At 39.3% G+C, this 26863-nt stretch overlaps 1 long non-coding RNA gene across 1 annotated transcript in view; it reads left to right on the plus strand.

Moving 5' to 3' along the window:
- The window catches only part of LOC307196280, a 156615-nt gene that overhangs the window by 27302 nt on the left and 102450 nt on the right, over positions 1–26863 (plus strand). Inside the window, exon 3 of the long non-coding RNA XR_013831097.1 lies at positions 4876–4969. This is a non-coding gene — a long non-coding RNA (uncharacterized lncRNA). The remainder of the gene's footprint in view (positions 1–4875; positions 4970–26863) is intronic.

Consider the following 26863-nt stretch of genomic DNA (forward strand, 5'->3'; position numbering starts at 1 on the left):
TAAAAATAACGTTTTGCAGTTCCCAAAGAAAGCAGGAACAACTAAGCCATAGGAAGGACAGGAATCAATACATTTTGGCACTCTCAGTATCAAGATTTAGAGACCTTTGTTCTAGTGCTCTACCAATTAATGTGCCTCAGCTATTAAAGTATTGAGATAGAAAATCTTATTAGCTGAAATGGCTTTTTTCTCCTTAGTCAGATGTCTACCTCTGATCCAATCAGCTGTGGCTGAGGAGATGGCAACATAGTAGAAAAAGGGCATCCACAGTAGTCCCAGTCATTTATTCAGAGGTTATATACACTGTTCAGGAAATAGCTAGATACAATGAATAATTCAGTCAATGATGATGTCACTTTATTTATTTATTTATTATTTATTTTTTGCCTGTGTTGGGTCTTCATTGCTGTGCGCGGGCTTTCTCTAGTTGCAGCAAGCGGAGGCTACTCTTCGTTGCAGTGCGTGGGCTTCTCATTGCAGTGGCTCCTCTTGTTGCAGAGCGCAGGCTCTAGGCGCGCAGGCATCAGTAGTTGCAGCATACAGGCTCAGTAGTTGCAGTGCATGGGCTGTAGGGCGTGTGGGCTTCAGTAGTTGTGGCTCGCGAGCTCTAGAGCGCAGACTCAGTAGCTGTGGCACATGGGCTTAATTGCTCCGCGGCACATGGGGTCTTCCTGGACCGGGGATTGAACTTGTGTCCCCTGCATTGGCAGGCAGATTCTTCACCACTGTACCACCAGGGAAGTCCCGATGTCACTTTAAACAAGTCTGAACTACCATTGGCTTTATTTTCTCATCAATAAATACTGTATTTCACATTCTGTTGTAAAATATCTTCAGATCTCTAAGAGAAAAAAATGCTAACCTTAATTCCGTTAATTTGGCATAGGAAATAATTTTCCTTCTTATTATTTTATTTAATTATTACTAGATGTTTCTTGGGTGTCTGTGTTGCCCCTTAATGGAGAAATTCATTGAATCTCACCCACTGCTGCTCTGCATTGGGCTTGTGCTCTCTAGCCAGGCCCATATCTTCTTCTTTTCCCAAACGAATTAAGAATATCAAATGCCACTTGTTCAATAACAAATGTGATGGAATTAAATGCATTCTTTTCTTTTTACCATATAATTTTAAACATAAATTGTGTATTAAGGATGCAGATCATTGATTCTACCCATCCTCTATTTCTAAAAGATTCTGACTCTTGCCTCCATCACAATAGAGCCCTTGCTGGCCTGTTTGTACAATGTGATCCCACCCCTCCCCTGGACTTAGGCAAGTAAGCAAAGGGCAGACAGTTGGCTGGCCCAAGGAGATGCACCCTATTTTGTAGCTAAACCAATCAAATCCTCCTTTTTGAACATTTGAGAAAGGAGACACAGAAACCTAGGGAGTGGTTAGCTGCATCATTTTCATAGGGGAGCTGGAAAAGGTGACTGCCCTGTTCCCACCCTTGCTTTCTCCTTGAATTCTGTAAGATCAGTATTTCTTAAATCACAGATCAAGAGTATAATAAACACTTGAACTAATTTGAGTAGGTTACTTGAAATAAAACTTGTTCTAAAACAAATAGAAAAAAATTTAAAATACTTTTTCCTTTTAAAAAAACTAAGTTATTTCCTAAAACAGTAGTTCTCAAATTTGAGCGTGCATCAGAATCAGCTGGAGGCTTGTTAAAGCACAGATTGCTGGGTCCCATCCCAGAATTTCTGATTCAATATATCTGGGATGGGGGCGGGGCATTATAATTCACATTTCTAACAAGCTCCCAGATGATGCTGATATTCCTGGTCCAAGGACCACTCCTTGAGAAACAATGCCCTAGAAATTATCATCTAAGGTGACCATAGCTAACAAGACTTTTTTTTTTAAACCAAAAATTAAGATTCTTCAGAAGAATGCAATAGTTATGAGTTCATACCCTGGATGAAGCCAGATAACCTAGATGCAAATCCTGGCTCTGCCACTTACAAAGTGGGTAAACTTGGGCAAGATACTTAACCTTTCTCTGCCTCTTCATCTGTAAAGTAGATAGTCTAATAGATAATATCGGTAGACAGCCTAGCACTATACAATTCCAGGAATCCCATTCATATAGACTACAACATGAATAGCATCACCTAGAATTGTGCAAAGGGGTCATCCTGTTAGGAGTACTTACCTCATGGAGTTGTGATGATTAAGATCATTGTGAGGATTAAAAGAAGCGGAATGCATATGAAGGGTTTAGAACAGTGCCAGCACATGGTAAGGGTTCATTAGGTGCTAACTATTAGAAAATGGTCCACATCTTGGCTATGCAAAGAAAATACTGAACACATTGTCATGGTAACTGTATCTTTAGTTAAGAATTAAAGGAGTTCAGGTACCACTGTGCAGGTGTAGTAGATTAAAAAAAATTTTTTTTAAGAGTCGTGTGCTTTGGAGAGCAATTAAGTGGCAAAAGAATGACCCTAATTCTTCCAGGACACAAAACTATCCTTTACCCTCTACACATAACTAGCATAAAATAAAAGTAAACAAATAGTCACTGCTATCCCTAAATTATATTTTAATTCCTGAAACATTAATTCTCTGATTATCAAGAGGTAGTTAGTATAGATTGGACCCTAATGGTTTTAAAAATTAAGTCAATTCATTTCTCCAACATACTGTGTTCTGACTTAAAATATTACTGAAGGGCATAGGTGATAAATTGCACAATTTTATTTGATAAGATAAGAAACTGCTTTAAGCAGGGAAATTTTTAAAAAACCAAAGTTGTATTTGGAACTGTAGGAATAGTACAAGCCAGGTGAACTTGGTGCCAGAAGAAAAGTCCTTTTTATTTATTATTTTTATTTTTAAAATTTTTTGGCTGTTCCGTATGACATGCAGGATCTTAGTTCCCTGACCAGGGATCGAACCTGTGCCCCCTGCAGTGGAAGTGCAAAGTCTTTACCACTGGACCACCAGGGAAGTCCCTAAGAAAAGTCCTTTGAGACATGCATGTGAATGTTCATGGCAATATTATTCATAAGAGCCAAAACCTAGAAACAATCCAAATGTCCATCAACTGGTGAATGGATAAACAAAATGTGATATATTGGTTACCTATTGCTATGACCAAATCACCCCAAAACATAGTGGCTAAAAATAACAAACGTTTATTTTCTCACCATTCTTGTGAGAAATCAAAGGGTCAGGAGTCTGGATCTTGCTTTGTTGGTAACTCTAGCTTAGTCTCTCCTAAGGTTGCAGTCAAGGTGCTGGCCAGGGCTGCAGTCTCATCTGAAGACTCAACTGCAGAGGAGGGGTATCTGCTTCCATGCTCACTCATGTGGTGTTAGCAGGCCACAGGTTCTCATTGGCTATTGGCCAGAAACATCAGTTCCTTGCTATGTGGACCTCTCTATAGGGCTGCTCACAACATGGCAGCTCAGAATGAGGGATTCAAGAAAGAGAGAGAGAATGAGAGCCCCCAAGATAGAAACCATAGTCTTTTTATTTTAAATTCTAACCTAATCTCAGGAGTGATAGCCCACTACATTCTGTTCATTAGGAGTGAGTTACTAGGTCCAGCCCATACTCAATGGGAAAGAATTACACAGGGGCATGAAAACCAGGAGGCAGGGATCATTGAGGGCCATCTTAGAAGCTGCAACCAATGTGGTACATCCATACAATGGTACTATTCAGCAATAAAAAGGAACAAACTACAGGGATATGCTACAAATGGATGAACCTCAAACACTTTAGGCTAAGTATAAGAAGTCAGGCATAAAAGACCACATTCTGTATGTTTCTATTATTTGACATTCTGAAAACACAAAATTATAGAAACAGAAAGTAGGTTAGTGGTTACTTAAGGCTGTGGGGGTGGGGAGAAGGGAATTTTTGGTGGGTGATGAACATATTATTAAAATGGATTGTAGTGATGGCTACACAACTCTATATATTTACTAAAAATCATTAAATAAATACTTACAAAAAAGATGGCACGGGATACAAAACAACTAGCCTGTACGTTTCCAAAAATGTCAATATCATGAAAGGCAGAAGGTATTATGTCAGATTAGAAGAAACTAAAAAGCCATGACAACCAACTGTAATGCATGATCCTGGATTGGATCCTGAATGTGGCAGTGGAGGGCATGGGAGAGATACCATAAGGACATAAGGAAAATTGGAGAAATTACATATGGCCTGTAGATTAGATAAGAGTATTGTACCAATATTAAACGTTCCAAATAATTGTCCTGTGGTTATGTAGGAGAATGCCCTTGTTCTTAATAAATATATGCTCTTTAGGGTGAAGTTGCATGTTTTCTGCAACTACCTCTCAACTGGTTCAGGAAAAAAAGTTGTATTATAAAGAGAATGTGGAAGAGTGAGAGCAGGGGCTTCCCTGGTGGCACAGTGGTTAAGAATCTGCCTGCCAATGCAGGGGACACAGGTTCGATCCCTGGTCCGGGAAGATCCCGCATGCCGCGGAGCAACTAAACCCGTGCACCACAACGACTGAACCTGCACTCTAGAGCCCACGAGCCACAGCTACTGAAACCTGCACGCCAAGATCCCGTGCTCGGCAACAAGGGAAGCCACTGCAATAAGAAGCCCGGGCGCCACAACAAAGAGTAACCCCCACTTGCCGCAACTAGAGAAAGCCAGTGGCAGCAACGAACACCCAATGCAGCCAAAAATAAATAAATAAATTTTTTTTAAAAAATGAGAGCAAATGTAATTAATTGTTAACAATTGGTGAATCTGGGTGAAGGGTACATGAGAATTCTTTGTACTGTTTTTGCAACTCTTTTGTAAATTTAAAATTATTTCAAAATAAAAAGTTAAAAAAAATAAAACAAATATTTGAATGAAATTCTCCCTCTGTCCCTTAGCTTCCAGCCAGGATCAAATACAATTACCAGTACAAACAGAAAAACCAACAGAAGAAAAAAGAAAACAAATGATTTTTGACCTATTACTTATCAGGTACTATTTTTCTTTGTTTTATTTAATTCTTCTAACGCACTTGGAGCAGTGGTTCTTGACCTCATCTGTACATTACAATCACCTAGGGATTTTAAAACTCCCTGTACCCTGGCAAAAACCACACCGATGAAGTTAAAAGCTCTGGGGGGGCTTCCCTGGTAGTGCAGTGGTTGAGAGTCTGCCTGCCGATGCAGGGGACACGGGTTCATGCCCCGGTCCAGGAGGATCCCACATGCCGCGGAGCGGCTGGGCCCGTGAGCCATGGCCGCTGAGCCTGCACGTCTGGAGCCTGTGCTCCTCAACGGAAGCTCTGGGGATCGGACCCCGTCATCAGTATTTTTAAAGTTCTCCAGGTGATTCCATTGTGCAGCCAAGGTTCAGACCACTGCCTTGGACATAAAGCTTTATCATCTCCCTCTTAGAATCGTAAAAGTTGAGGCCCAGGGAGATTTTGTAACTTGCCCAGCTTGCAAAAGTGGAAGAGAGGGTAGATGGACATGGGTACACAGAAAAGAAGCGGCATCCATGTGACCCCATTTTCAGGCTCTTACCACCTCACCTTCTGGCCCTCTTGGGTCTTCCACCTGGCTTTCCCGAGCGTGGTCTTCAGACAAGGAGCTGAGTTGGATGCTGCAAAATACAATCAGACTTGCTGTGGATTTTAAGGAACTTATAAAATGAACACAAATATATAAAAGGTAGTTAATATTTATAGAAAAATTGTATAAAAGCACATAACTGCTTTGTGAGAGGGTGAAATCTGGTGATGAGAGTAAATTCAATCCAGAAAGTCTTCTTTGATAAGTGGTCAAGAAAGAGAAATTTACATCTCTAGACATTCCTTCTCATGATAACATATCTCCTTTCAAAACAGACAAAACAGACCTTTTTATTTTAATTGTTAAATAAGAAATTTCGAAAAGACTTCACTCCAGATTTAGAATGGTTACATATGCTTCCTTTAAGCCATGCTTCTCAATAACCTGTAAATCACTAGAAAGAATTGTCTCATTTTAATTTAGTCCCATCTATTAATTTTTCATATCGCTGAACAGATAATATTCATGTAATAAACCTTAATTGTTGCTTCTCCTAGGTTTCCCAAACATTTAGAAAATAAGCCTTTTCAAGTGCTATTTAAGCTGAAGAGGAGGAAATTTGACCCACAGTTTATCACTTAGCTCATTAGCATACTAATATGACTACAATTTGCATTTGACTAGGGGGTTGTTTTTTCACTCTTGTAATCTTGTTGGCAGAATATCACAATTTTTGGTTGACTTTTAAAACAAATTGTCTATCTACACTGGGGAAATAAGGTGGTGTTAATACAAGAAGCTTGGAAGTTAATTAATTGCTCTGAAACAATTCCATGTTGGTTTAGCCTCTTAGGTGGTGTTATTTGCACGGCTCTCGCTAATGCTAATGATCAATTCACATTGGCATTTAAACAAAATCAACCCTAAGACATTTCTCACACTTCCTAATGAATGATTCTTTTTTTCTTAGTCTCAAGTTATCTAGTCCTGCGGCGATCTAGGATAGCTCTTTTACTTTGATACGTAAAAGTGTGGCTGAGACTTTCCACTAGCTTTTTCAGGTAACTAATTCAGAATAAACTAACTCTTTTCTAGCTGCTTACCCTTCAAAGAATTTACTTTATGGATACACATAGGAAGGAAAGTAACTGCACTGTGTTGAGGCAATCTTACTGGTATCAAGATTTTTTTTTAAATATATTTATTATTTATTTATTTACTTTTGGCTTCATTGGGTCTTCATTGCTGCGCGTGGGCTTTCTCTAGTTGAGGTGAGCGGGAGCTACTCTTCACTGTGGTGCATGGGCTTCTCCTTGCAATGGCTTCTCTTGTTGCGGAACATGAGCTCTAGGAGTGCGGGCTTCAGTAGTTGCAGCATGTGGGCTCGGTAGTTGTGGCTCGTGGGCTCTAGAGCACAGGCTCAGTCATTGTGGTGCACGGGCTTAGTTGCTCCATGGCCTGTGGGATCTTTCCAGACCAGGGCTCGAACCCATGTCCCCCGTATTGGCAGGTGGATTCTTAACCACTGCGCCACCAGGGAAGTCCCTCGAGATTTTTATTATTAAAAGAAGTAATTAAATATTCTAAGTAATAACATGTTATTCTAAAATAGTCTAAAAATATTTTAGAAGTCCTGTAGTAAAAAGCACATTAACTGTAGAGAGAGGTAGGATATCTCTGGTGTAATGATGCCATTACTTTTTGTATGTGGTAAAGACTGAATGTTTGTGTCCCCTGAAAATTCATACACTGAAAGCTAATCTTCAGTATGATGGTATTTTGGAGGTGGGGACTCAGGGAGGTAATTAGGTCATGAGGGTGAAGCCCTCATTAATGGGATTAGTGCCCTTATAAAAGAGACCTCCAGAGGGCTGCATACCCTCTTTGGCCATGTGAGGACACAGCAATAATAATATGGTGGTCTATGAGACAGGAAGTGGGCTCTTACCAGACACTGAATCTGCTAGCACCTAGATTTTGGAATTCCCAGCCTTCAGAACCATGAGAAATAAATTTCTGTTGTTCAAGCTACCCAGTCTATGGTATTCTGTTATAGCTGCTTGAATGGACTAAGACAGTATGTGTGCAAGAAAACCAGTGTAAGGAGATAGATATAGATATAGATATAGATATATAGATGTAGGTATAGATATGTATAGGTATATTTATTGGACAATTGTATATATTTATTGGAAATTATATATATAATACATATGTATAAAATATACATGGAGAGAAACATTTCTTTCCTTTTAGGGGACAAGCAAATATTCATTAGGTCCCTGAGTGCAGCTGGTAAGATTGTTTTGGTTAGATGAAAGAGTGTCCATTTCAGTACCCCACTATATACCTGGGTAACAGGTTTGCATCAGATTTCTCTTTCCTGGGACAAAGTGCCTAATACACTCCTTTACAGTGGACAACGGACTTAAAATATCTGTCAGTTAGGAGTCTAAAATAATTAATTAGTAGTGATAGAATTTCTGGAATGCAGACAAGAGGGAGGAAGGAGAATAAGAAGGACACTAAGAGTTACCAAGCACCTACTATATGCAGGACACTATGGTAAACACACTTAACCTATGTTGTCCTATTTCATCCTCTCAGCAGCTGTGAGACAGAGGTACCAACTTCCCCACCTGAAAAATGGTGGAGGTTTAATAACTTTCTGAACACGATAAAGTGATAGAGTGGAGATTCACTTGTACAAAGAATTTGAAGAGTTCTATCCATTTCAAAGTCTGCTTTCTTTTCACTACATCATGCTGCTTTCAGAGTGAAAGAAGGTTCAGGGTCTCTCCTGGCAGTCCAGCAGTTAAGACTCTTCACTTCCACTGCAGGGGGCACAGGTTCTACCCCTGGTAGGGGAACTAAGATCCCACATCCTGCATGATGTGGCCAAAAAAAGTAAAAACAAAACAAAAACAAAAAAAACAAAGAAGATTCAGTAAATTCTGATAAAAACACAAATCTAAAAATTTGATACCCTGTGGAGGGAAATACAACAAGTTTTGGGAGTAGATATGGCAAAAAAGGCATATTGCTCAGGACATGGGAGGAGAAGACTAGAAGATAGCTAGAAATAGAGAACAGAAGGAGAGTGAAGACTTTTCAAGGACCCAGCACTAAGAATCGAATGTGCTTGGGTAACTGACTAGGTTAAAACTCTCAGTATAGATTTCTTCTAAGCTGAACAAAGATGAACTGTGAACCTGTATATGCTTACCTCTATGTAGCTATGGTTTTCAAAGAATAGTGTATCACTTGTAGTGGATTCAAGAAGGTTAGCCTGTATTTGTTGCTGTCATTGAGAATTTAGTAAGAGGAGGAATGTAAGAAAAATGAGGGCATTTCTCTAAGATATACACAGGGGAATGAAATTATTGGAGCCATAGGTGTGTGGACCTGCATCTTAACTGGTTATTACCAAAGTTGGGGAGGATAGCTGTTCCTAGAAAGTCACTCGAAGAATATAATCTGACCTCTCTAGGGGAGGAAAAGTGTTATTCAACCCAAGTTCATGTGCCCAACATATGGTGAGGCCAAACCAACCAAAACATCGAAGTTTGGAGCAGAGAAAGGTTTATTGCAAGGGGAACGGGCTGCTTGTGCTCAAAAAGCCCAAACTCCATGACGGTCTTTGGGGGAGAGCTTTTATAGGCAAAATTTGTGGGGAGGGCTACGGGGTGTATGACCTTCCTCTGATTGGTTGGTGGTAAGTTAATAGGGTGGTGTTCCAGGAATCTCAATCATCAGCCTTCTGATTCCAACCAGTCTAGATTCCCTGTGCTTATGCTCAGCCTGAAGTTACCATCCTCCACCTGGGGGCCTTAGTTCCTATAGGAACTCAGAGATAAATATCAGATTGCTATACATATCCCCCGAGGAGGAACCAGAACCCTGCCCCATAGCTGCACTATTGTTTCTTGACTGCCTTTCTTTTGTTTCTTCATTCCCTCACTTTCCTAATTAGTAACCATTTGAATCTGCCCTTTGGAACTCAGGGAAGGCCTAGGAGGCTGGAAACCTTTTTCCCACAAACAAGAAATGTTGGACACAGAAAGTCTTTTGTACCAGGGGGGGCCCCACAGGGTCCTGCTTGGTTTCAAAAGGAAACTGACTTCAGTCTAACAACAATTCACCAATCTCTTCAAGAACCCATTATGAATGTGGCACTGGATTCTGGAAGGTGCCGATAAATCTTCAAAATGGCTCCTGCCTTTGAGGAGCTGATTATATGATGTGGAGCTAGAACATAGACCTCTGAAACACTAAATACCCATCATAGATGCTGAGTATATGTGAGGGGCTGCCTCGGGAAGTCAGGGGTTGGAGAGGGGTGTTGATAAGGAAGGCCTCCTGAGGAACTGGAGCAGGACCTTGAAGGCCAGGGAGGTGAGAGAAATTTGGTCAGGGCAAAGAAGAGAAGGAAAGAGAACCAGGTGGGAATATCCAGGCTTGGATCTTCTGAGTCCTGATACATACATATGATATCCACACCGATATATATACAATATGTGCATGAGTGTGAGTATGGCTATATCTCTTTACACTTTAAGAGTACATTACACTTATATTAGTGGTAGGTATAAGTTAATACAACCACTCTGAAGAGCCATTTGGTAATATCCAGATAATTTGCAGCCTTTGTTCCAACAATTTTATTCCTAGGTATATATCCCAGAGAAAGTCCCCCTTTTGTGCTCAAGGGGATATGAATAGAATGGTCATTGCATGTTTTTAACAACAAGATATTAGAGCCAACTTACACGTCAATTTATAGGAAAATGAGTAAAAAGAATCCACTGGAATATCTATGATACAACAGTTAAAATCAATGAAATGGAGCTATATACACAAACATGAATAAAACTCAAAAACAATGATAAGGGATAAAAGCAAATTGCAGAGTATATTCAGAATGATATTCATATAAAGTTTTAAAAACATGCAAAACAGTCCTATATGTCACATATATGTAGTAAAAATATACTACAATACTACCTGTCAGTGTGGTAAAAAATAAAAATAACCTTCGTGGTAGTGGTAACCCCTGACAGTGACAAAGTTTAATACAACTGGGAAAGGGCCTTCAACAATTTGTGTAATAATTTATTTTTTAAACGGTGTAATAGGTCCATGGGTGCTTATTTTGTTGATCTCTAACATTTTGTATGCCTGTAATGTTTCAACTTAAAAACATTAGAAGAGGTAAAAAGAAGACCAAAAAGATACACAGTGAAATGCTTAATAGTATTTATTGAGATTATAATGCAGATTAAATTTTCTTCTTCATTTCCTATATTTTTAAAAATAAATATATCATTTTTATTTAAAGTTTTATAAATGAAAACAACTTTTAAAAACAGATGCATTACAGAGCCATGCCATTTTGCAAGGGCCTAGAATAGTAACTGGTGTATATTAAAGTCTCAATAAATATTTACTGAATGAATGAATGAATGAAATGAATGGATGAATAATTGAGACCTTAGCAATACAGGCCGGTAGGGAGGAAGAGAAAGTAGGAATGGTGGAGGCAGGCAAGTGCCTGAGGCAGATCCTATATGGTACAACGTACAGTGGCCATATTCCTATTCCTAAGGAGTAGAAGCAATTCAGGTATAATGAGGTTGGACAGAGGCAGAAATGTTAACCTGATCACTTTTCCCCACTCTCAACTAACTATTCCTACCTTCCTTCTCTTTCTCACCTACCTGTGTTGCTGAGATTCATTCCTAGCACCTAAGCCTACCTATCACCATCTGTAGGACAAGTGGGAATGTTTGTATATAAATGGCATCCATGGTCTAAATAGCTAGCCTAGGTAACCTGGGTTGTATCTAGACATGGAATGGATAAAAGCCAGTTAATTTGCACTAGTATTGTCTCAGTTTGGGCTGCTATAACAAAGTGTCAAGGATTGGGTGGCTTATAAACAACAGAAATTAATTTCTCACAGTTTTGGAGGCTGGAACTCCGAGATCAGGGTGCCAGCGTGGACAGGTTCTGGTGAGAGCCCTCTTCTGGGTTGCAGACTGCTGACTTCTTATTGTATCTTCATACAGCAAAAGGGGCAAGGGAGCTCTTTGGGGTTCCTTTTGTAAGGGCACTGATCCCATTCATGAAAGCTCCACCCTCATGACCTAATTATCTCCCAAAGGTCCCACTGGCTAATGTTGTTACTTTAGGAGTTAGAATTTCAACATGAATTTTGGGGGGACACAAACATTCAGTCCATAATAAGCATCAAACCCTCAAAATATTATCTCAAATATTTCATTAAGCTGGGGCTGAGGCACCATAGAGAGATTATATGGATTCAGTAATACATTCCCTTGCTTTAAATGAGTCCATATTTTTATTTGTACCAAAGTTCTTATACACCCAAGCAGAATTATATACCACTTGGTAAGAGTCTGCTTATTAAACTGATGAACAAGGTAATTCTTTGGGCTTAGGCTATTTGAGGAAAATACAACATGAATCTGCACAGAAAATAGCAGTAATCTTCTAAGTACAGACAAGTCAATTGTATTTGTTGTGCGCTAACAGAAAGACTCCTGGGTTTTAGTAGATAGCCCACTATATAATCATCCTGGCTGAATAGGCTCAGATACTTTGTTTTGAAGGGAGTGCAGAAATCCTGCAGGTTTAATTGCCAATAAATCAGCATGACCTCCACTCCCTGGCACTCCTTTTCTACAATGATCTTTTCAACCAGAAAATGAAGAGATGGATTTTACAGTGTGTGTGTGTACTGCCTATGGTAAGATAACAGAATTATACTTGCCATTTTCTCCATTACAGGCTATGCTAGATAATGAAGGACTCTATTAATGACATGTTCTCTTTGCTTTTAGGTTATTTTCATCTTGTATTGTAGTTACTTCTTTTTGTTATTATGGAGAGCTGTCTTTCTTTTTAAAAAAAGAACCTTCTATCATTAATTCAATATTTTACCATCACCAGAGATTTTATTCCCCAGTTAATTCACAAGAATTTGCATTAAAATATTCTGGATCACTCAAAAAGCTATTCACGAACTGATTGAATTGGATGTTACTCTTAGCTGATTTTCAGATTTGGTTTAAATAGCTATTTTAAATTAATATTTCCAATTCATGACTATAACCAATACAGACATTTTAACACTCATCCATACCCAATGTAACATAAACCTGCTGTTTGCACTGTTGAATTGTTTGTATGTTGACGTTTATTTTAGTTTGAATGAATAATATTCTGTGGTAGATATTTATTTAGATTTTTATATGAACACTATAAGAAAACATCAAAATTTAAAACTACTAAATAGTAGGTTCTACTTTGTGCTTAATTTCGGAGTGCTACTGCTACCTATTCTGAAATTTAGGATGATGCTTTTCTTGCCTGACCACAGGGTGTTGGACCAGATGATTCCTTGAAGCTCTGTCTAGCTCTAAGATCTCTGATGCAACCTGCTGGGTCAGGACACCACCTTATTATGGGCTGTGTGCTGGACAATATTGTTGTGCTTTAAATATACATTTAAAAATGTTTTAAGGGGCTTCCCTGGTGGCGCAGTGGTTGAGAGTCCGCCTGCTGATGCAGGGGACACAGGTTCATGCCCCGGTCCGGGAAGATCCCACATGCCGCAGAGCGGCTGGGCCCGTGAGCCATGACCACTGAGCCTGCACGTCTGGAGCCTGTGCTCCGCAACGGGAGAGGCCACAACAGTGAGAGGCCCGCGTACCACAAAAAAAAAAAAAAAGCTTTAAGAGTGAGAAGATTCTGGGATGATGGCAGCAGTGACATAGTTTTTTAATCTTTCCAAATCCCCATATTACAATACCTAGAGCCACTAGATAGCAAAACTGAAAACATTTGTCATAAAATTAGATGATAAGGTATCCCCAGAAAACCCAAACTACAAGCAAATGAGAACAAGCCACCAAAATCCACAAGACCTTCCATTTGTGTGGGAGAAAGCATAGGAAAGCAATAGGGCCTCTGATGCACCTGAAAACAGAGTAGAAAAAATAGCCAATAGATATTTACTGGAAAGGCAAAAGACCAATTTGTGAATAGCAGTTGAAATTGGGAGGTGTTTCCCCTACTCCAATGGCGGATGAATGTGAGAGGCCTACAGGTAGGATGGAAGAGACTAGAACAGATTGGTCTCAATAAGCTTATGAAATTACCAGCTAGGGCTCCCTTCCAGAATAGAGCCTGACCCAGCCTTCTGAGAGTAGAATCAAAATTAATCAAGATAAAGGCAATATAGACAAAGGAAAGAGAAGAACCACAGGCAGGAAATCTCAGGAAGCAAGCAGTTAACACTTTTTAACCCTTCATGGAAACAAAAGAGGGAGCTCTGTGAGGTTAGCAAAGCTACCCTGAACCATGCCTCCTTCTAAAAATTCAGAAATCTCTTTTCACATAAAAATCGACAATAAATTAGTTACTATACCAAAAAAGGGGGAGGGGAAAATAAGGAGCAGAATGACATCACTTCCAACAGTGAAAGGACATCAGAAACATGTGTCCACAGAATACATCGAGACCATAAGCTTTAATTTGACAATAATCTAAAAGGTATTAAGAAAAACAATCTAAATGATATTGACATGAAAAAAACATATCACATTTTATTTTAAACGTAAAATTAAAAATAAAAAATCATTTTAGAAATGAAGTCTTAACTAAAAAGAACACAAGAGAACATATAAATAATATCTTAAGGGAAATAAAAGATGAAAAGAGTAAGAATTTTTCAAATGAAAAAGAAGTTAAAAGATTTGGAAACAATTCAAGAGAAAGTGACAAATTAAAGGCAACAAAGATCCAACATATAGATAAAAGGAAGTCCTCAAAAAAGAGATCAAAGTGAAGGAACAAGTCAAATACTAAAAAACATAATTCAAGAAAACTTTGCTGAAATAATAAAGAAAAAAGAACTTAAATTACATGTTGAAAGAGTACACCATGTATCTGAGAGTATTCACCAGGACAACCCCAAGACATAATTTAGTAAAATTAATGACTTTAAAGAAAAAAGGAAAAAATCCTTTAGATATATAGGCAAAAGGAACATGGGATTTATATGACAAACACAATGAGATTATCATCAGACTTGTCAACACTTTATGCCAGACCGAAATGGAGTAACATATTTAAGGCACTCAAAGAAAACAAATGAGAATCAAGGATAAACTGCAAAGCTGACCATCAAGTATAAAAAGCACAGACAAGTCTTTATCAACATGCAAGAACTCTGAGAATATCACTCTCATTTTCTCACTGAGGAGTCTATTAGACAACAACCTTTGGACAATCAAACTGACTAAAGAGACATTGCTATTAGGCCTGCTAATGAGCATTAAACAAATAATTACGTGTACGACTAGGATTAAATAAGGATTAAAAGGGATAGTATGGTATGTAAAGGCTCTCTGACAATGTAGATACAGTACAACTACTAAAACTGGGAGGAGAATCGGGAGAGGAATATGGGAAAAATTTTTGTCTGTTCTCAGTAATTGTATTTGTATTTTTCTGAGCCTGTGATGTATATAAAGCAGGGTAATATAAATGGCAGTTATGGAATATTTGAATTCTATTTTACCCTCTGCCCTTGAGTACCAGCATTTTCAGTGTGGAAGACTAAATATAGGAGGGGTTACATAGAAAAACCTACTGTCCTGAATTTGAATTGAAAATATCAATATTAACTTAGAGGTATTTTATGTTTAAAATGTATGTTTTTCTGTAGCTGTGTATTGTTTTATAATAGAAAGGTTTTTCATGTCTCCGTCCACTGAAGAGGCCTAGAAACAGTGACAAATCCTGTAGTCATGAGCATACCTAGCAGCCAGATTGTGATCTTGAAAGTATCATTTCTCCCTAAAAGAAACCTGTGCTTCTCGGGGAAATGGGTGCTTTCAGCTCTTGGGTAGTGTATTAGTTTGCCAGGGCTGCTGTAACAAAATACCACAACTGAGTGACTTAAACAAGAGAAATTTATTGTCTCACAGTTCTGGAGGCTAGAAATCCGAAATCAAGGTATTGGCAGGGTTGGTTCCTTCTGAGGGTCATGAGGGAAGGATCTATTCCAGGCCTCCCCTCTTGGCTTGTGGATGGCCACCTTTTCCCTATGTTTCTTCACATTGTCTTACCTCTACATGTGTCTCTCTGTCCAAATTTCCCCCCTTTTTCATAAGGACACTAGTTAGATTAGATTAAGACCCACTCTAATGACCTCACTTTAGCTTAATCACCTCTGTAAAGACCATATCTCCAAATAAAGTCACATTCTGAGGTACTGGGGTTAGGACTTCAACATAACAAATGGGGGAGGGGGTGCGGTACAATTCAACCTATAGTAGGCAGTAAATATACAGGATAAACTTCAAGTGCCTTGTTATACTAGATAGTGAGGAAGTTATTAAGATTTACTGGGGTCATAGCCAAAGGCCTAGGATCCAACCTAAAGAAAAGACAGGACAGTTACAATTTGAAGACAATTACAAATTTACAATAAAATTACAATTTTTAATATCTATTAAAGTAGTCAACCTCCTTAAAGTAGAGGTCAATAGAGAGCTAATTCACTGTCTTGAAAACTGACGGTGCAAAAGAATCAACTATTTATCCTACTTGTCCTGTATGAACAGTGCCATTGTGTCTCTTAATAGTAAATGAGGGGAAGCATCTTTTTATAAAAGCATTCAGGCTAATAATTTTAAAAGAAATAACAGATTTAGAGTATCACCATTTTTCAACCCTCAACAAATTAATGGTATAGTCACTGAGCATCAACATGCTGCTGACATCACAAAAGGAGAGACAACCAGATGTGTGCCTCCCAGTGAAAGAAAACGCCATCAGCTATTGTCTTAGTCCCCTGGGGCTAATATAACAAAATACCACAGACTGGGTGGCTTATAAACAGCATAAATTTAGTGCTTACAATTCTGGAGGCTGCCAGCATGGTCGGGTGAGAACCCTCTTCTGGGTTGCAGACTTATCATTGTATCCTCACATGGTGGAAGGCCCTAGGGAGCTCTGTGGGATCTCTTTGATAAGAGTTCTAATCCCATTCATGAAGGCTCCTCCCTCACGACCTAATCACCTCCCTAAGGCCCCACCTATTAATACCATCATTTCGGAGGGTTAGGATTTCAACGTATGAATTTAGGGGGGACACAAACATTCAGACCACAGCACCTAGTCTTCCCAGAGGAAGACTTGAATCTAATCATGCCTCTGGACCCAGCAAACAATATAAAGGAAATGAAGACAGAGAAACTTGTTGAACCATGTGTGTACAGTCAGCAGCATTTAGAGTGTAGGAGAGTGTACAGGTTAAGTGATCTGTGTTCTTTAACAGGGTGTAAAGAAAAGGATTGGAGGAGGAACCTATAGATTAAAAGAGACTTAAAAGAAAACATTGCTTAGCAGATGAGACTAAATAATAGTCCAGGAATGTACACTTGGATGTCTTATTACACTTAGGTGATAATACTGTAAAGAAAGCCATGATTGCTATAATGCTCAGAATGGTGGCTACTTTTGTGGAGAGAGGAGGTTATCATTGGAATGAGTATATGGAGGGGCTTTTGGGTGGGGGTGAGGGTTGGCAGAGCTCTATTTCTTGGCTTGGTTGGTGATTACAAAAGTGTTTGCTTTGTAATAACTCATTAAGCTATCTATTTGTTTTGTGTGTTTTTCTGTACCTGTTTTGTTTTTTCAGTAAAAAGTTTGTCTTCTTTTTGTTTTTGTTTTGTTTTGTTTTAAGAGCAGTGCAAAACATAAAGAGCTTTAGTAGAGACTTGTGCTGTATGCTGATTTCATTTCACGACACTTCTCAGTGTCTTCCAAAAAACCTAGTGTGACCACATTTTCCCATTAAATTTAGCAAAACCTGTTCTTGGCTTAATAGACAAACATACATTTCCATCTACAACCTGATTTAAGAAAAGCATAGAAAGAAAGCAGTGAGAGGCCAGCAGAGTAAAAAAAAACAAAAAACATGTTTTACCATCCAACCATATTTCTGCAATAAGTAATATTAAGCAAAATTGGGAAAGCATAGGTAGGTATAAGTATGGCAGCATTAGTAGGGTGGTATCATAAAATGTCCCCGAGAAGCTGTAGAATCCCATATTGTTCAAGTTTACAGCTTCACTCCATTCGATTAGACAAACAAAATGGCTTTTATCCATTTGATCCATTGATGTTTTGACTTTAAGCTACAAAGGAGACAAGTTTACAGGCTTTAAAGACAAATCAGTCTTTAAGTTGTCAGCAAAGATCTCTGAAAGCTAACTTTCCTGAAGTACTAATTAAAGCAAAGAACGAGAGTCCACTGTGTAACCAATAACACATTCCCTGTGACGAGTGAGAAGAGGGCCATGATATCCATATCAGACAGTGTGCAAGTATGTATTGAGCACAGGTTTTTCTATGGAGTCTCAGTTTCACATACGGGGTTGGAGCTCCAAATATATGGTCACCATACTTATTTTACAAAATCGTCCTTTGTCTTCTTTCCTCTGATCTTAATGAAAGCAGGGCTGTACTTGCAAGTAGACCTGACAGATGAATTTAACACATTCTTACAAATTTAAGTTATTTTAACCAGACCAAGGGAGTTCCCTGGCGGTCCAGTGGTTAAGACTCCATGCTTCCACTGCAGGGGGCATGGGTTCGATCCCTGGTTGGAGAACTAGGATCCCACAAGCTGCGCAGTGTGGCAAATAAATAAATGAATGAATGAATGAATAAATAAACGAACCAGCCCAAGAGGTTCTAAGGATGTGCCTCAAAACCCCCCAAGATGCCAATGGAGTTGGCGGGGGAGGTTAGTAAGCAGGCAGTTATTTAAATCCTATCAATTATTTGAGGCCCAGCTCAGCATCATCTCTCTGTTTTCCAAGCCATTTAAGAGCATTATAGACTGAACCACTCATAACCTAACTTTGAAGATTATTTTGTCAAAACAATAGTGGTTTTATTGCTACTATCGCGTATTGTCCTCCAACTACTTTTAATTTTGTGTCCCTATCTGGTTACAAGGCTTCCTAAAGGTAGCAATTATGTCTTATAATTTCCTGTATTCTCCACTGCATATAGAAAACACTCAATACTCATTGATCTCATTCACTAAGCCTTTAATTCATCCATTTATTCAATTAACAATATTTTTTGAGGGCCAACTATGTGCTGTCCTTTCTGCCAGGTTTATAGCTATGAGCAAGTTTGTGCTCTTATGAAACTTCCATTTTAATAGTTGGCATAAGGAAAACCCGAGGTACTTTTTTCCCTCCCAGACTTTGGACTCTAAAATGACTAACTTTCCAGCAGTAGCAGGGGCTAAACTGCCATTTGTCTAAAAAGAATTCCCAGCCCATTCTGCTGCTTAGTGGTAGGCAAACTAAAAGAAAGGAAAAAACAAAGCAGGTTCAGCGTGTGTGAGTTCCTTCTGATTGCTCTCCCCTTCACTGAGGTGCATTCTTCAAAAGCCAAGTAGAACCTTTCAAAATCCTGGGTTGGGAGGGGTTTCGCATAGTTTCTCTTTGACTCCTGTACTTTTCCCCATTACTTTCCCTCAGATATACACTATTTTATATATTTATGTACATATGTAGGCATATACACATATGTGCATGTGTATGTATGTACACGTGTGTGTATGTGCATAATAAGGTTTGTCTCTCGTCCCCCCTTCTCTAGAGATGCTTTTAATTTTAAAGTAGTAATCACCCTAGTGCCCTTTGCCCTCTAGAGTGATTTCTCAAAGGCAGGGCAGTGCCAAAGCTGTAAACCTTTTCCTTCCCTTTGTGGTTCTCTTTTTGATGTTGGAGCTTTCTCACCACCTGCTCTTTTTGTCTAAGCAATTCCCAGGCTTCTATAATTCTGGGAATTTGGCTACTACTTAACCATCGTTATTTATTTCATCAATAGTGTTAAAGTGGCAAATTTTATAGTACTGTGACAACAGTAACATTGATTCTCAAAGAAGGTGTTTTCCTGGCTTTATTTGTTTTGATAAAATAATCTTGGACTGAAAAGAGAACTAAATACATTTGCCTCAGGCCAAATGTCCAAGCTTTATAATGCATAAAGCATAAAAATGATAAAACTCTGCCCTTAAAAAATAATTATAGTGCAAATTGGTGCCATGCTGCAGATAGTGGTAAAAATTAATTAATTGATAGATAGATACATAGATACAAGTACTTTCTGAAGGAGGGAAAAAGTGAAAAAGTCACAGTGTCTAATTTCAATAAATATAACATCACCCCTGTATCCCAGTGCTGCTACCAGACCAACATACAGTAAGCACAATAATACTTGTTGAATGAGTGAATTCAGTTCACTTCTTTTATCTACCACTCTCAGATTCCTAATACTTAAAGAGTGGATTATCTATGAGGATAAGGAAACCTATTATGAATATAAATAATAATAGGATTATAACAAATCCTGTGTCCTTTTAAACCAGTATCTCTATGGTCAAAACTTAGTGCTGTAAGCCAGGGCTCTTGTAAATAATTGTTTACCCACTCTTTGTACATCATTTGAGTAATCCAATTACAGACAGATGGGAAGATAAAAGTCTCCAAAGAAGGAACCAGGGGTATTTTTCTTGTGAAAATGCACAGACATTCTAAATACTTCCAAGGTTGTCAGATGTCTTACTGTTCCGAGGTGGGGCTAAGTGTCTTTGAAGAAATATGAATTAATGGGTTTTCATGTGGGGTGATTGTTTTTATTTGTCCAAGTAGAAAGGGCACGTGGGAAGCAGATGGTTGTCATTGGCACAGAATGGCTCTAGATGACTGTACTGTTCCCAGGTTGAGCTATGAGGAAGCTCAGACCAATTTGGCTGTGGACAGACAATCAACGAAACTTGTGGGTAACTGTGGAGAGTCTTTCCTACATGTACTCTGACCTGAACTTTATGCTGCCAGTATCTCTGTGTAGAGAGATTTGTTTACCTCTCAAGAGACTTTTGAAATGATTCAAAGTCCTGAAGGACTAAAGGATTCTAGTTAAATAAGTACAGTTTGTGTCCCTTTTTCATACCAGAAGTGACAGAAAAGATATCAAAATTCTTTAGGTTTCCTCTTTATTTGTACAAATGGAATGACAGTAATACAGTGACCCTGTAGAGCCTTAGGCTGAGTGAAGCAGTTTGTCTTATCAAAGCAGTTTCTCTAACAGTAGGTCACGGGGAGCAGGGGAGTGTATTTCTACCCCTGAAAGATATAGCTTACAATCCTCGAAGTAAGTATAGGACAATTAATTCTATGTTAATATGTTGTTACTGACCTATGAACTCAAGCTATAATTTTCTCATATAACATATTTGAAACAGCCAGCTTGCCTATTTCCATAACCCACAAAGCTAAAATATTCTTTCTAATTTGTCTAACAAGTGAGTGGAGCTCAAAGTTTGGGGACAAGAATTTGCAGCCTGGTGAGCTGCATAATGCACATTGACGACTGAAATATCAGGCAAATCAGTGAAAAACTCTGTAAACCAAAAGTGTTTAACTTGAGAAATAAATCTGTGTGTATACTTAAATAATAGGTTTCTCTATATTTACCCCGACTTGTTGAGCTATGTTTAGTCATATTCATTCATTTATTTAACAAATATTTATCAAGCTCCTTCTATGTGCTGAGGTCTGATGTCGGCACTAGGAACATCATAGTAATTGAAACAGATAAAAACCGTGAAGCTTATACTCTAGGGTGTTTCAGGATAATGATTCAGCGTATGAGCCACATTTACAGAATTAGTTCCAAGATTGTTCCAACTGACCCGTTTTCTTTTAGTCTGTCTCTGACCACTCTTGGCTCTCAATTGTTCTTCAGTTTCTTTTCTGCCTAATCACTTTAGTTTGGCACATTGATTGACAAACTTCCACTTTGTCCTTCATATTCTTCGCTTTGTTCTTAGTCTTTCAAAAACTGTCTTTCCCTTCTGATGTGTCTCCCCTGAGAACAAATGACCCAGTGATAAGCCTCCTGGTGTGCAACTCCCAGAGCCCATCACATTTGTGTACAGCTCATACCAGAGATGGCCTGGGCCATGAGCAGATGCTAGACAGCGGACCTGTGTTTTGTTCTAAGTTACAGAGTGCATAGTTGTGCACAGTAAGGAATATTTCTGAGCAGAGCTTCTACTTAAGCCAGTGGAAACTGAAAATAAACAAGGTACTACCTGGGCAAAATTAAGAAGCAGAAAAAGATGAATCCACTCCCTTACACTCCTGTTTTCTTTCTCTTTTTCCACTTAGTAAACTTTTTCTATCTTTTAACATACTGCTTTAGTCACTTTAGGAGCCAGCCAAAAAGAATGTCTCTTCTCTGATCTGTCCCTCCTGCTCTCACAGAAGGAACCCTGGCTGCAGCAGTGTAAGGACTGACCCCTAAGAGCTACTAGGAGTGGGAAAATGTGCCTCAGGGGTTCCTTCCCTGCACCCTTAACTTTAAGTCTTCATTCATTATGTTAAGCCCTAAGTGTCCCAGACAACAAGATCTACAGCAACTACCCTATGTTTCTGCAGAATAGTGATAACTAGATTGGTTGAATGCTTACCACATGCTAGGCTCACACTAAGCACTTTACATGTATTACCCTGCTCAGTCCTCCCAACCTGATCATATAGGTACTGTTAATACCACAGAGTAAGCTCTAAGTGGATGTTTCTTTTTACTGCTAGGCAGGAATATAGCACAGAGTTTTGACTATGGGGGCTCAGGTTCAAGAGAGAGAAAGCGTATGGTATTAGTTATGTATTGCTATGTACCACACCCCCCAAGTTACCTCAAACTTAGCAGCTGAGAACAATAAACATTTATTATCTCATACTTTCTGAGGGTCAGGAATCTGGGCAGCTTCAAGGGATGGTTCTGATTAGGGTCTCTCATGAGGTTGCCGTCTAGATGTTGGCTGGGGCTGCAGTCATCTGAAGGCTTGACCAAGACTGGAGGATCCACTTCCAAGATGGCTGACATACATGGCTCTTGGCAAGAAGCCTCAGTTCCTTGCCTTATCAGTCTCTTCACATGGCTGCCTCAAGCCATGGTGGCTGGCATCCACTGATCCAAGAGGGAGCAAGGCAAAAGCCACATTTTTTTATAACCTAGCCTCGAGAGTGACATTCCATCACTTCTGCTGTCAATTCATCACATAGACCAACTCTGATGCAAAGTAGGAAAGAATTACACAAGGCCATGAATACCTGGAGGTGTGGATCATTGGGGGGCCATTTTGGGGTTGACTACCACATCTTTTAAAACTAAACATCACAAACCAGCTTTCTTCCATATTAAGAAAACAAAGCCTTGAAGTGTCTGGTTGGCGGGCACTATCTGGCTTTAACAATTAGGTGTTGTATAAGTGCTGGGCTGGATGGAAGTGCTCTCTGCCCACTTAGGTGAAGTGACCACTCAGGATGAGGACTGTCAGTTGTCTTTGCTGTGTAAATGAGATACCAACTAGGGATTATTGTATCAGTTGTTATTTTAGCAGAAGTCAAGTCTGTACCACTGTCAACTGGCCATGTCAAATTTGTGATCCCCATTTTATAGGCTTTGGGAATTGAGACACTTGCTCAAGGTAATACTATTAGTCAAGGGGACAGGTGTTCTAATGCAGGCTGTCAGACTGCAGAGGCCACCTTCATAGCCAGAACTCCATAAGGACCTACCCTCAAAGGGTAGGTCCTTTTAGCCATCAGCCCAAACTCAAGGAGAAGAGGAGCTAGGAAATGGCATGCAGCCAGAGTGCTACTCAAGATTCCCTTGAGTATACATATGACAGGGCATCCTAGAATATTGGAAGGAACATGTGCGGTTAGATCAGAAGAACACCCAGGTCTGGAGATGGATTTAGAGGTTGAAGAAAAGGATCTCCTGCTTATAATGGGCTGATTGAGGTCTTCATTTTCTAATAACGTATGTAAGTGGCAAGGTAAAAGGAACACAAATTAGTCATTAACATGAAATATTTGCCATCTGTGTCTAGCTAATATAATCACATTCAGGAATACATTCAAGGAAATCATGGTTTCTGAAGTGCAGCTAGGAGACACTAAGAACTCTTCCACTGGATATTTCTCTTGGGACTGGCTATACCCTACCTTCTCCTTTTAAGCTCTAAATAGAAAGTAGCTATTCCTTTTGAAAAATGATATTTTCCCTGGATACCCCATGGATGCTGACCCAGAAGAGTGCAATCATACAAGAATTCTGTTAGAGATGATGCCAAATTAAGAAGTTCATATGTGGCTTCCTGTTCTCCAAAGCCTTCCTCGATTTTGCCATGGTGGTCCAGGCACTCCTTTTTCCTCTTTTGCCCAAATGGGAGTTTGGATTAAGGATGAGGAAGGAAAGGACATTTGAAAACATAGAGTACTAGAGGGGGACAGGCACTGGGAAGAGGAGGGTTACTGGGGACTCTACGGCTCTCTTCCCAGTTAGACTCTATGACCCAACCCCTTGAACCTCTTTTCTCCTTCCCATAGATCTGAGAAATTCAGCTTGCTTGCTTTTCTTTTCTGAGCTGTTAGCAACTACTCTATTTCTTGGTTCTCATTTTTCTCCAAGAGTGGATGTGGAGTGGGATGTATCCCTGTGTTGCTGTGCACCAAAATAAGTACACAGACCCTTTCGGTTTTAAGGGTTTTCTTGGGGTCACCATGGGGAAACAGAAGGAGAAAAAAATTAACAACATGAGGAAGTTATGAAGTCTCCAAAAACCTTACACGTTGTCCAACTTTACCCTTATCTGCTACTCAGAAGTGTTGATGGCTCCCCTTCTGCTCCTGAGGGTGGAGCTCTCATCTGAGCTCCTCCTTTCTGGACCTCTTCCCTCCCTTATCTTTTTCCACAGACCCACCCCTCCTTCCCTGAGGGCCTGTCTTTTAAGATGTGTAAGTACAGTTGGATGTGGACATATAGACTTTCAAGTACTCCCATAGCCAAAGAATCATTTACTGTCAGTGTCACTCCAAGATGCTTTCCTTCATTTCTCTCAATGACTCCTTCATGCCACCCCAGGAGTTCTTCACTAGAACTAAGAGCATGAAAACTGCAAATGAGGAGAAGGGACATGGGGAGAGGCAAAGCTGTAGGCTTTGGGAAGGCACCAAAGACATACCATAGCAACTTTGCTGAGGACCCTTGGTAGCTGGTCTGGGTGCTCCTAGGACATCAGGCTGTTCTGAGTGTTCTCTTTTAAATGTGAGTCTGGACACTGCAGATGTTAAAGAGTATGAATCAGAGGAATTCAGCCTGGTGTAACCAGGAAGCCAGTGCTCTGCAGAATAGACCAGTGACTCACCACAACTTGATAATATCACATACAAGGACAAAAATGGGCAGCTTTGATTTGCTAAATGGAAATAAAAAATACGAATTATTTTTTATAGTAGAAGAGAGAGTGCATCCAAAATTAACTCTTTAAAAATATCTCCAATTGTTGAGTGCTTAACATATTCAACAGAAAGTTTAACAAAACGTGGAAATTGGAATATTGACATTACTTCAAAGGACTCAGAAGTAGTTAAGTAACTTAGGTGTATTTAAATCTTTTGTGATATGAAATATACTTTATGTGAACAACCTATTGAACTTTGCTCATATTGCTTATTTTCTCGTTTACGTTTGAATAACATAAATGAGTTCTGATGAGTGCCTCTTGACATCATCAATGATAACTCAGACTGGTCTCCTTAGTACCTTTGATTTCTTGCTCCTCCCCATGGGGGCAGTTATATGCTGCATCCAGCCTTAGGAGAGGAAACAAAGGTAAATTTCAGGGGAATTCCCTGGTTGTCCACTGGTTAAACACAGTGCTTTCACTGCTGAGGACCTGGATTCAATCCTTGGTTGGGGAACTAAGATCCCACAAGCTGTGCAGCCAAAAACAAAACAAAACAAAAAAACTAAAAAGAAACCCAAAGTTAAGTTCAGGGACCAAAAGGATTCACAATAATGGATAAACTAAATTGAAAGCATTATGTATAAATAATTATGTATCTTTAAAGTTATTTAATATGGGGCATATTTTTTATGAGATAAAACTTTTGTATGATATGTATATTTAAATAAAAAATTAATCTTAAATTAAAAAAAAACATACATTGGAGAAGGCAGCTGATGACACAGTTGTTTGGAGAAAGTAAAGAACAGAAAACAAAAAAAACTACAAAAGAAAACCCACTGAAGGATTTTGAGAAACTCCAGATGGACTCAGACATGTTGATGGAGGCAGCAGGCAGCAATATGACAGCTTAGGTCTGAGTAGAATCTCCATAATTTTCAAATGGAAGTTTGAAATTCTCAGATAAGATAAATTTGGTGAAAGAAGAGAAAAACTCTAGAATTCCTAATTCTCTTTCCATGAGTTTTGAAGAACTATTTATGAGTATGGAACAGCCTAAGGGCAAAATGGGAGCAATGGACTTGTTGCCTTGTCCAAGACAGCCAGACCTTCCATTTCTATCCAGCCACATGGAAGTGGTTACGAGTCCTTGATACTCCATCCTGTGATCCCTCCTCCCACATTCCTGTCCCACTCTTAACCCTGTTGGGTTCTTATGGCACCTTATACTTTTCTTCCGTGGTAATTAATACAGTTTGTAATTAGATATTTATTTGTTTGATAATTTGATTGTCTGACTTAATCATACTGCAAGCTTCAAGAGCAGGGACAAACTTCAAGGACCATTTTGTTCAGAAATGTATCCCCAGTGCCTACCTAGTACAAGATATCTAGTGGTAATCAAAAAATATTTTGGAACAAATGAATAAATGATTCTTTTTTCTCTGCTTAGAATGTCTTTCCTCTTCCTATTTTGCTGGTGATCTCATATTTATGTTTTTTCAAAACCCAATTTGTATCACCACTCCAAAATACTGCTCCTGCAGAGGAAGTTACAGCCTCCTTTCTCTCTATGTCTTCTAAGCATCTGGATTGCTGCACTCACAGCACTGTCCTGCAATTGTTTGTTTACATAAGTCTCTTGACAATTAGACTGTGAGCTCCTTGAGGTCAGCAACTGGGTCTTATTCATCTTTTTATTCCCAGTATCCACTGGCATATGTAGGTGCTCATAGATGTTTGGGAAGGAAGTGAGATAATAAATGGATCTTGTGTTTTCTAGGTACCTTGTCAAAGGAGAAGCCCATTTAGGGGCAGTGGTGAGCTGTAGGTCAGCAGTTCAGTGAATATACAGGACACCAATGATGCCCCCAGGGAACATTGGTGTTGCTTCCCCTTCTTTTAGACCCTTGCCACTTTTCTCCTCATTTCTCCCAAATGGAGCTTCCCAGGCCCCTGTGGGGCAAGTTC

Source organism: Stenella coeruleoalba (genome assembly GCF_951394435.1).
Source record: "Stenella coeruleoalba genome assembly, chromosome: 13".
NCBI classification, from domain to species: Eukaryota; Metazoa; Chordata; class Mammalia; order Artiodactyla; family Delphinidae; genus Stenella; species Stenella coeruleoalba.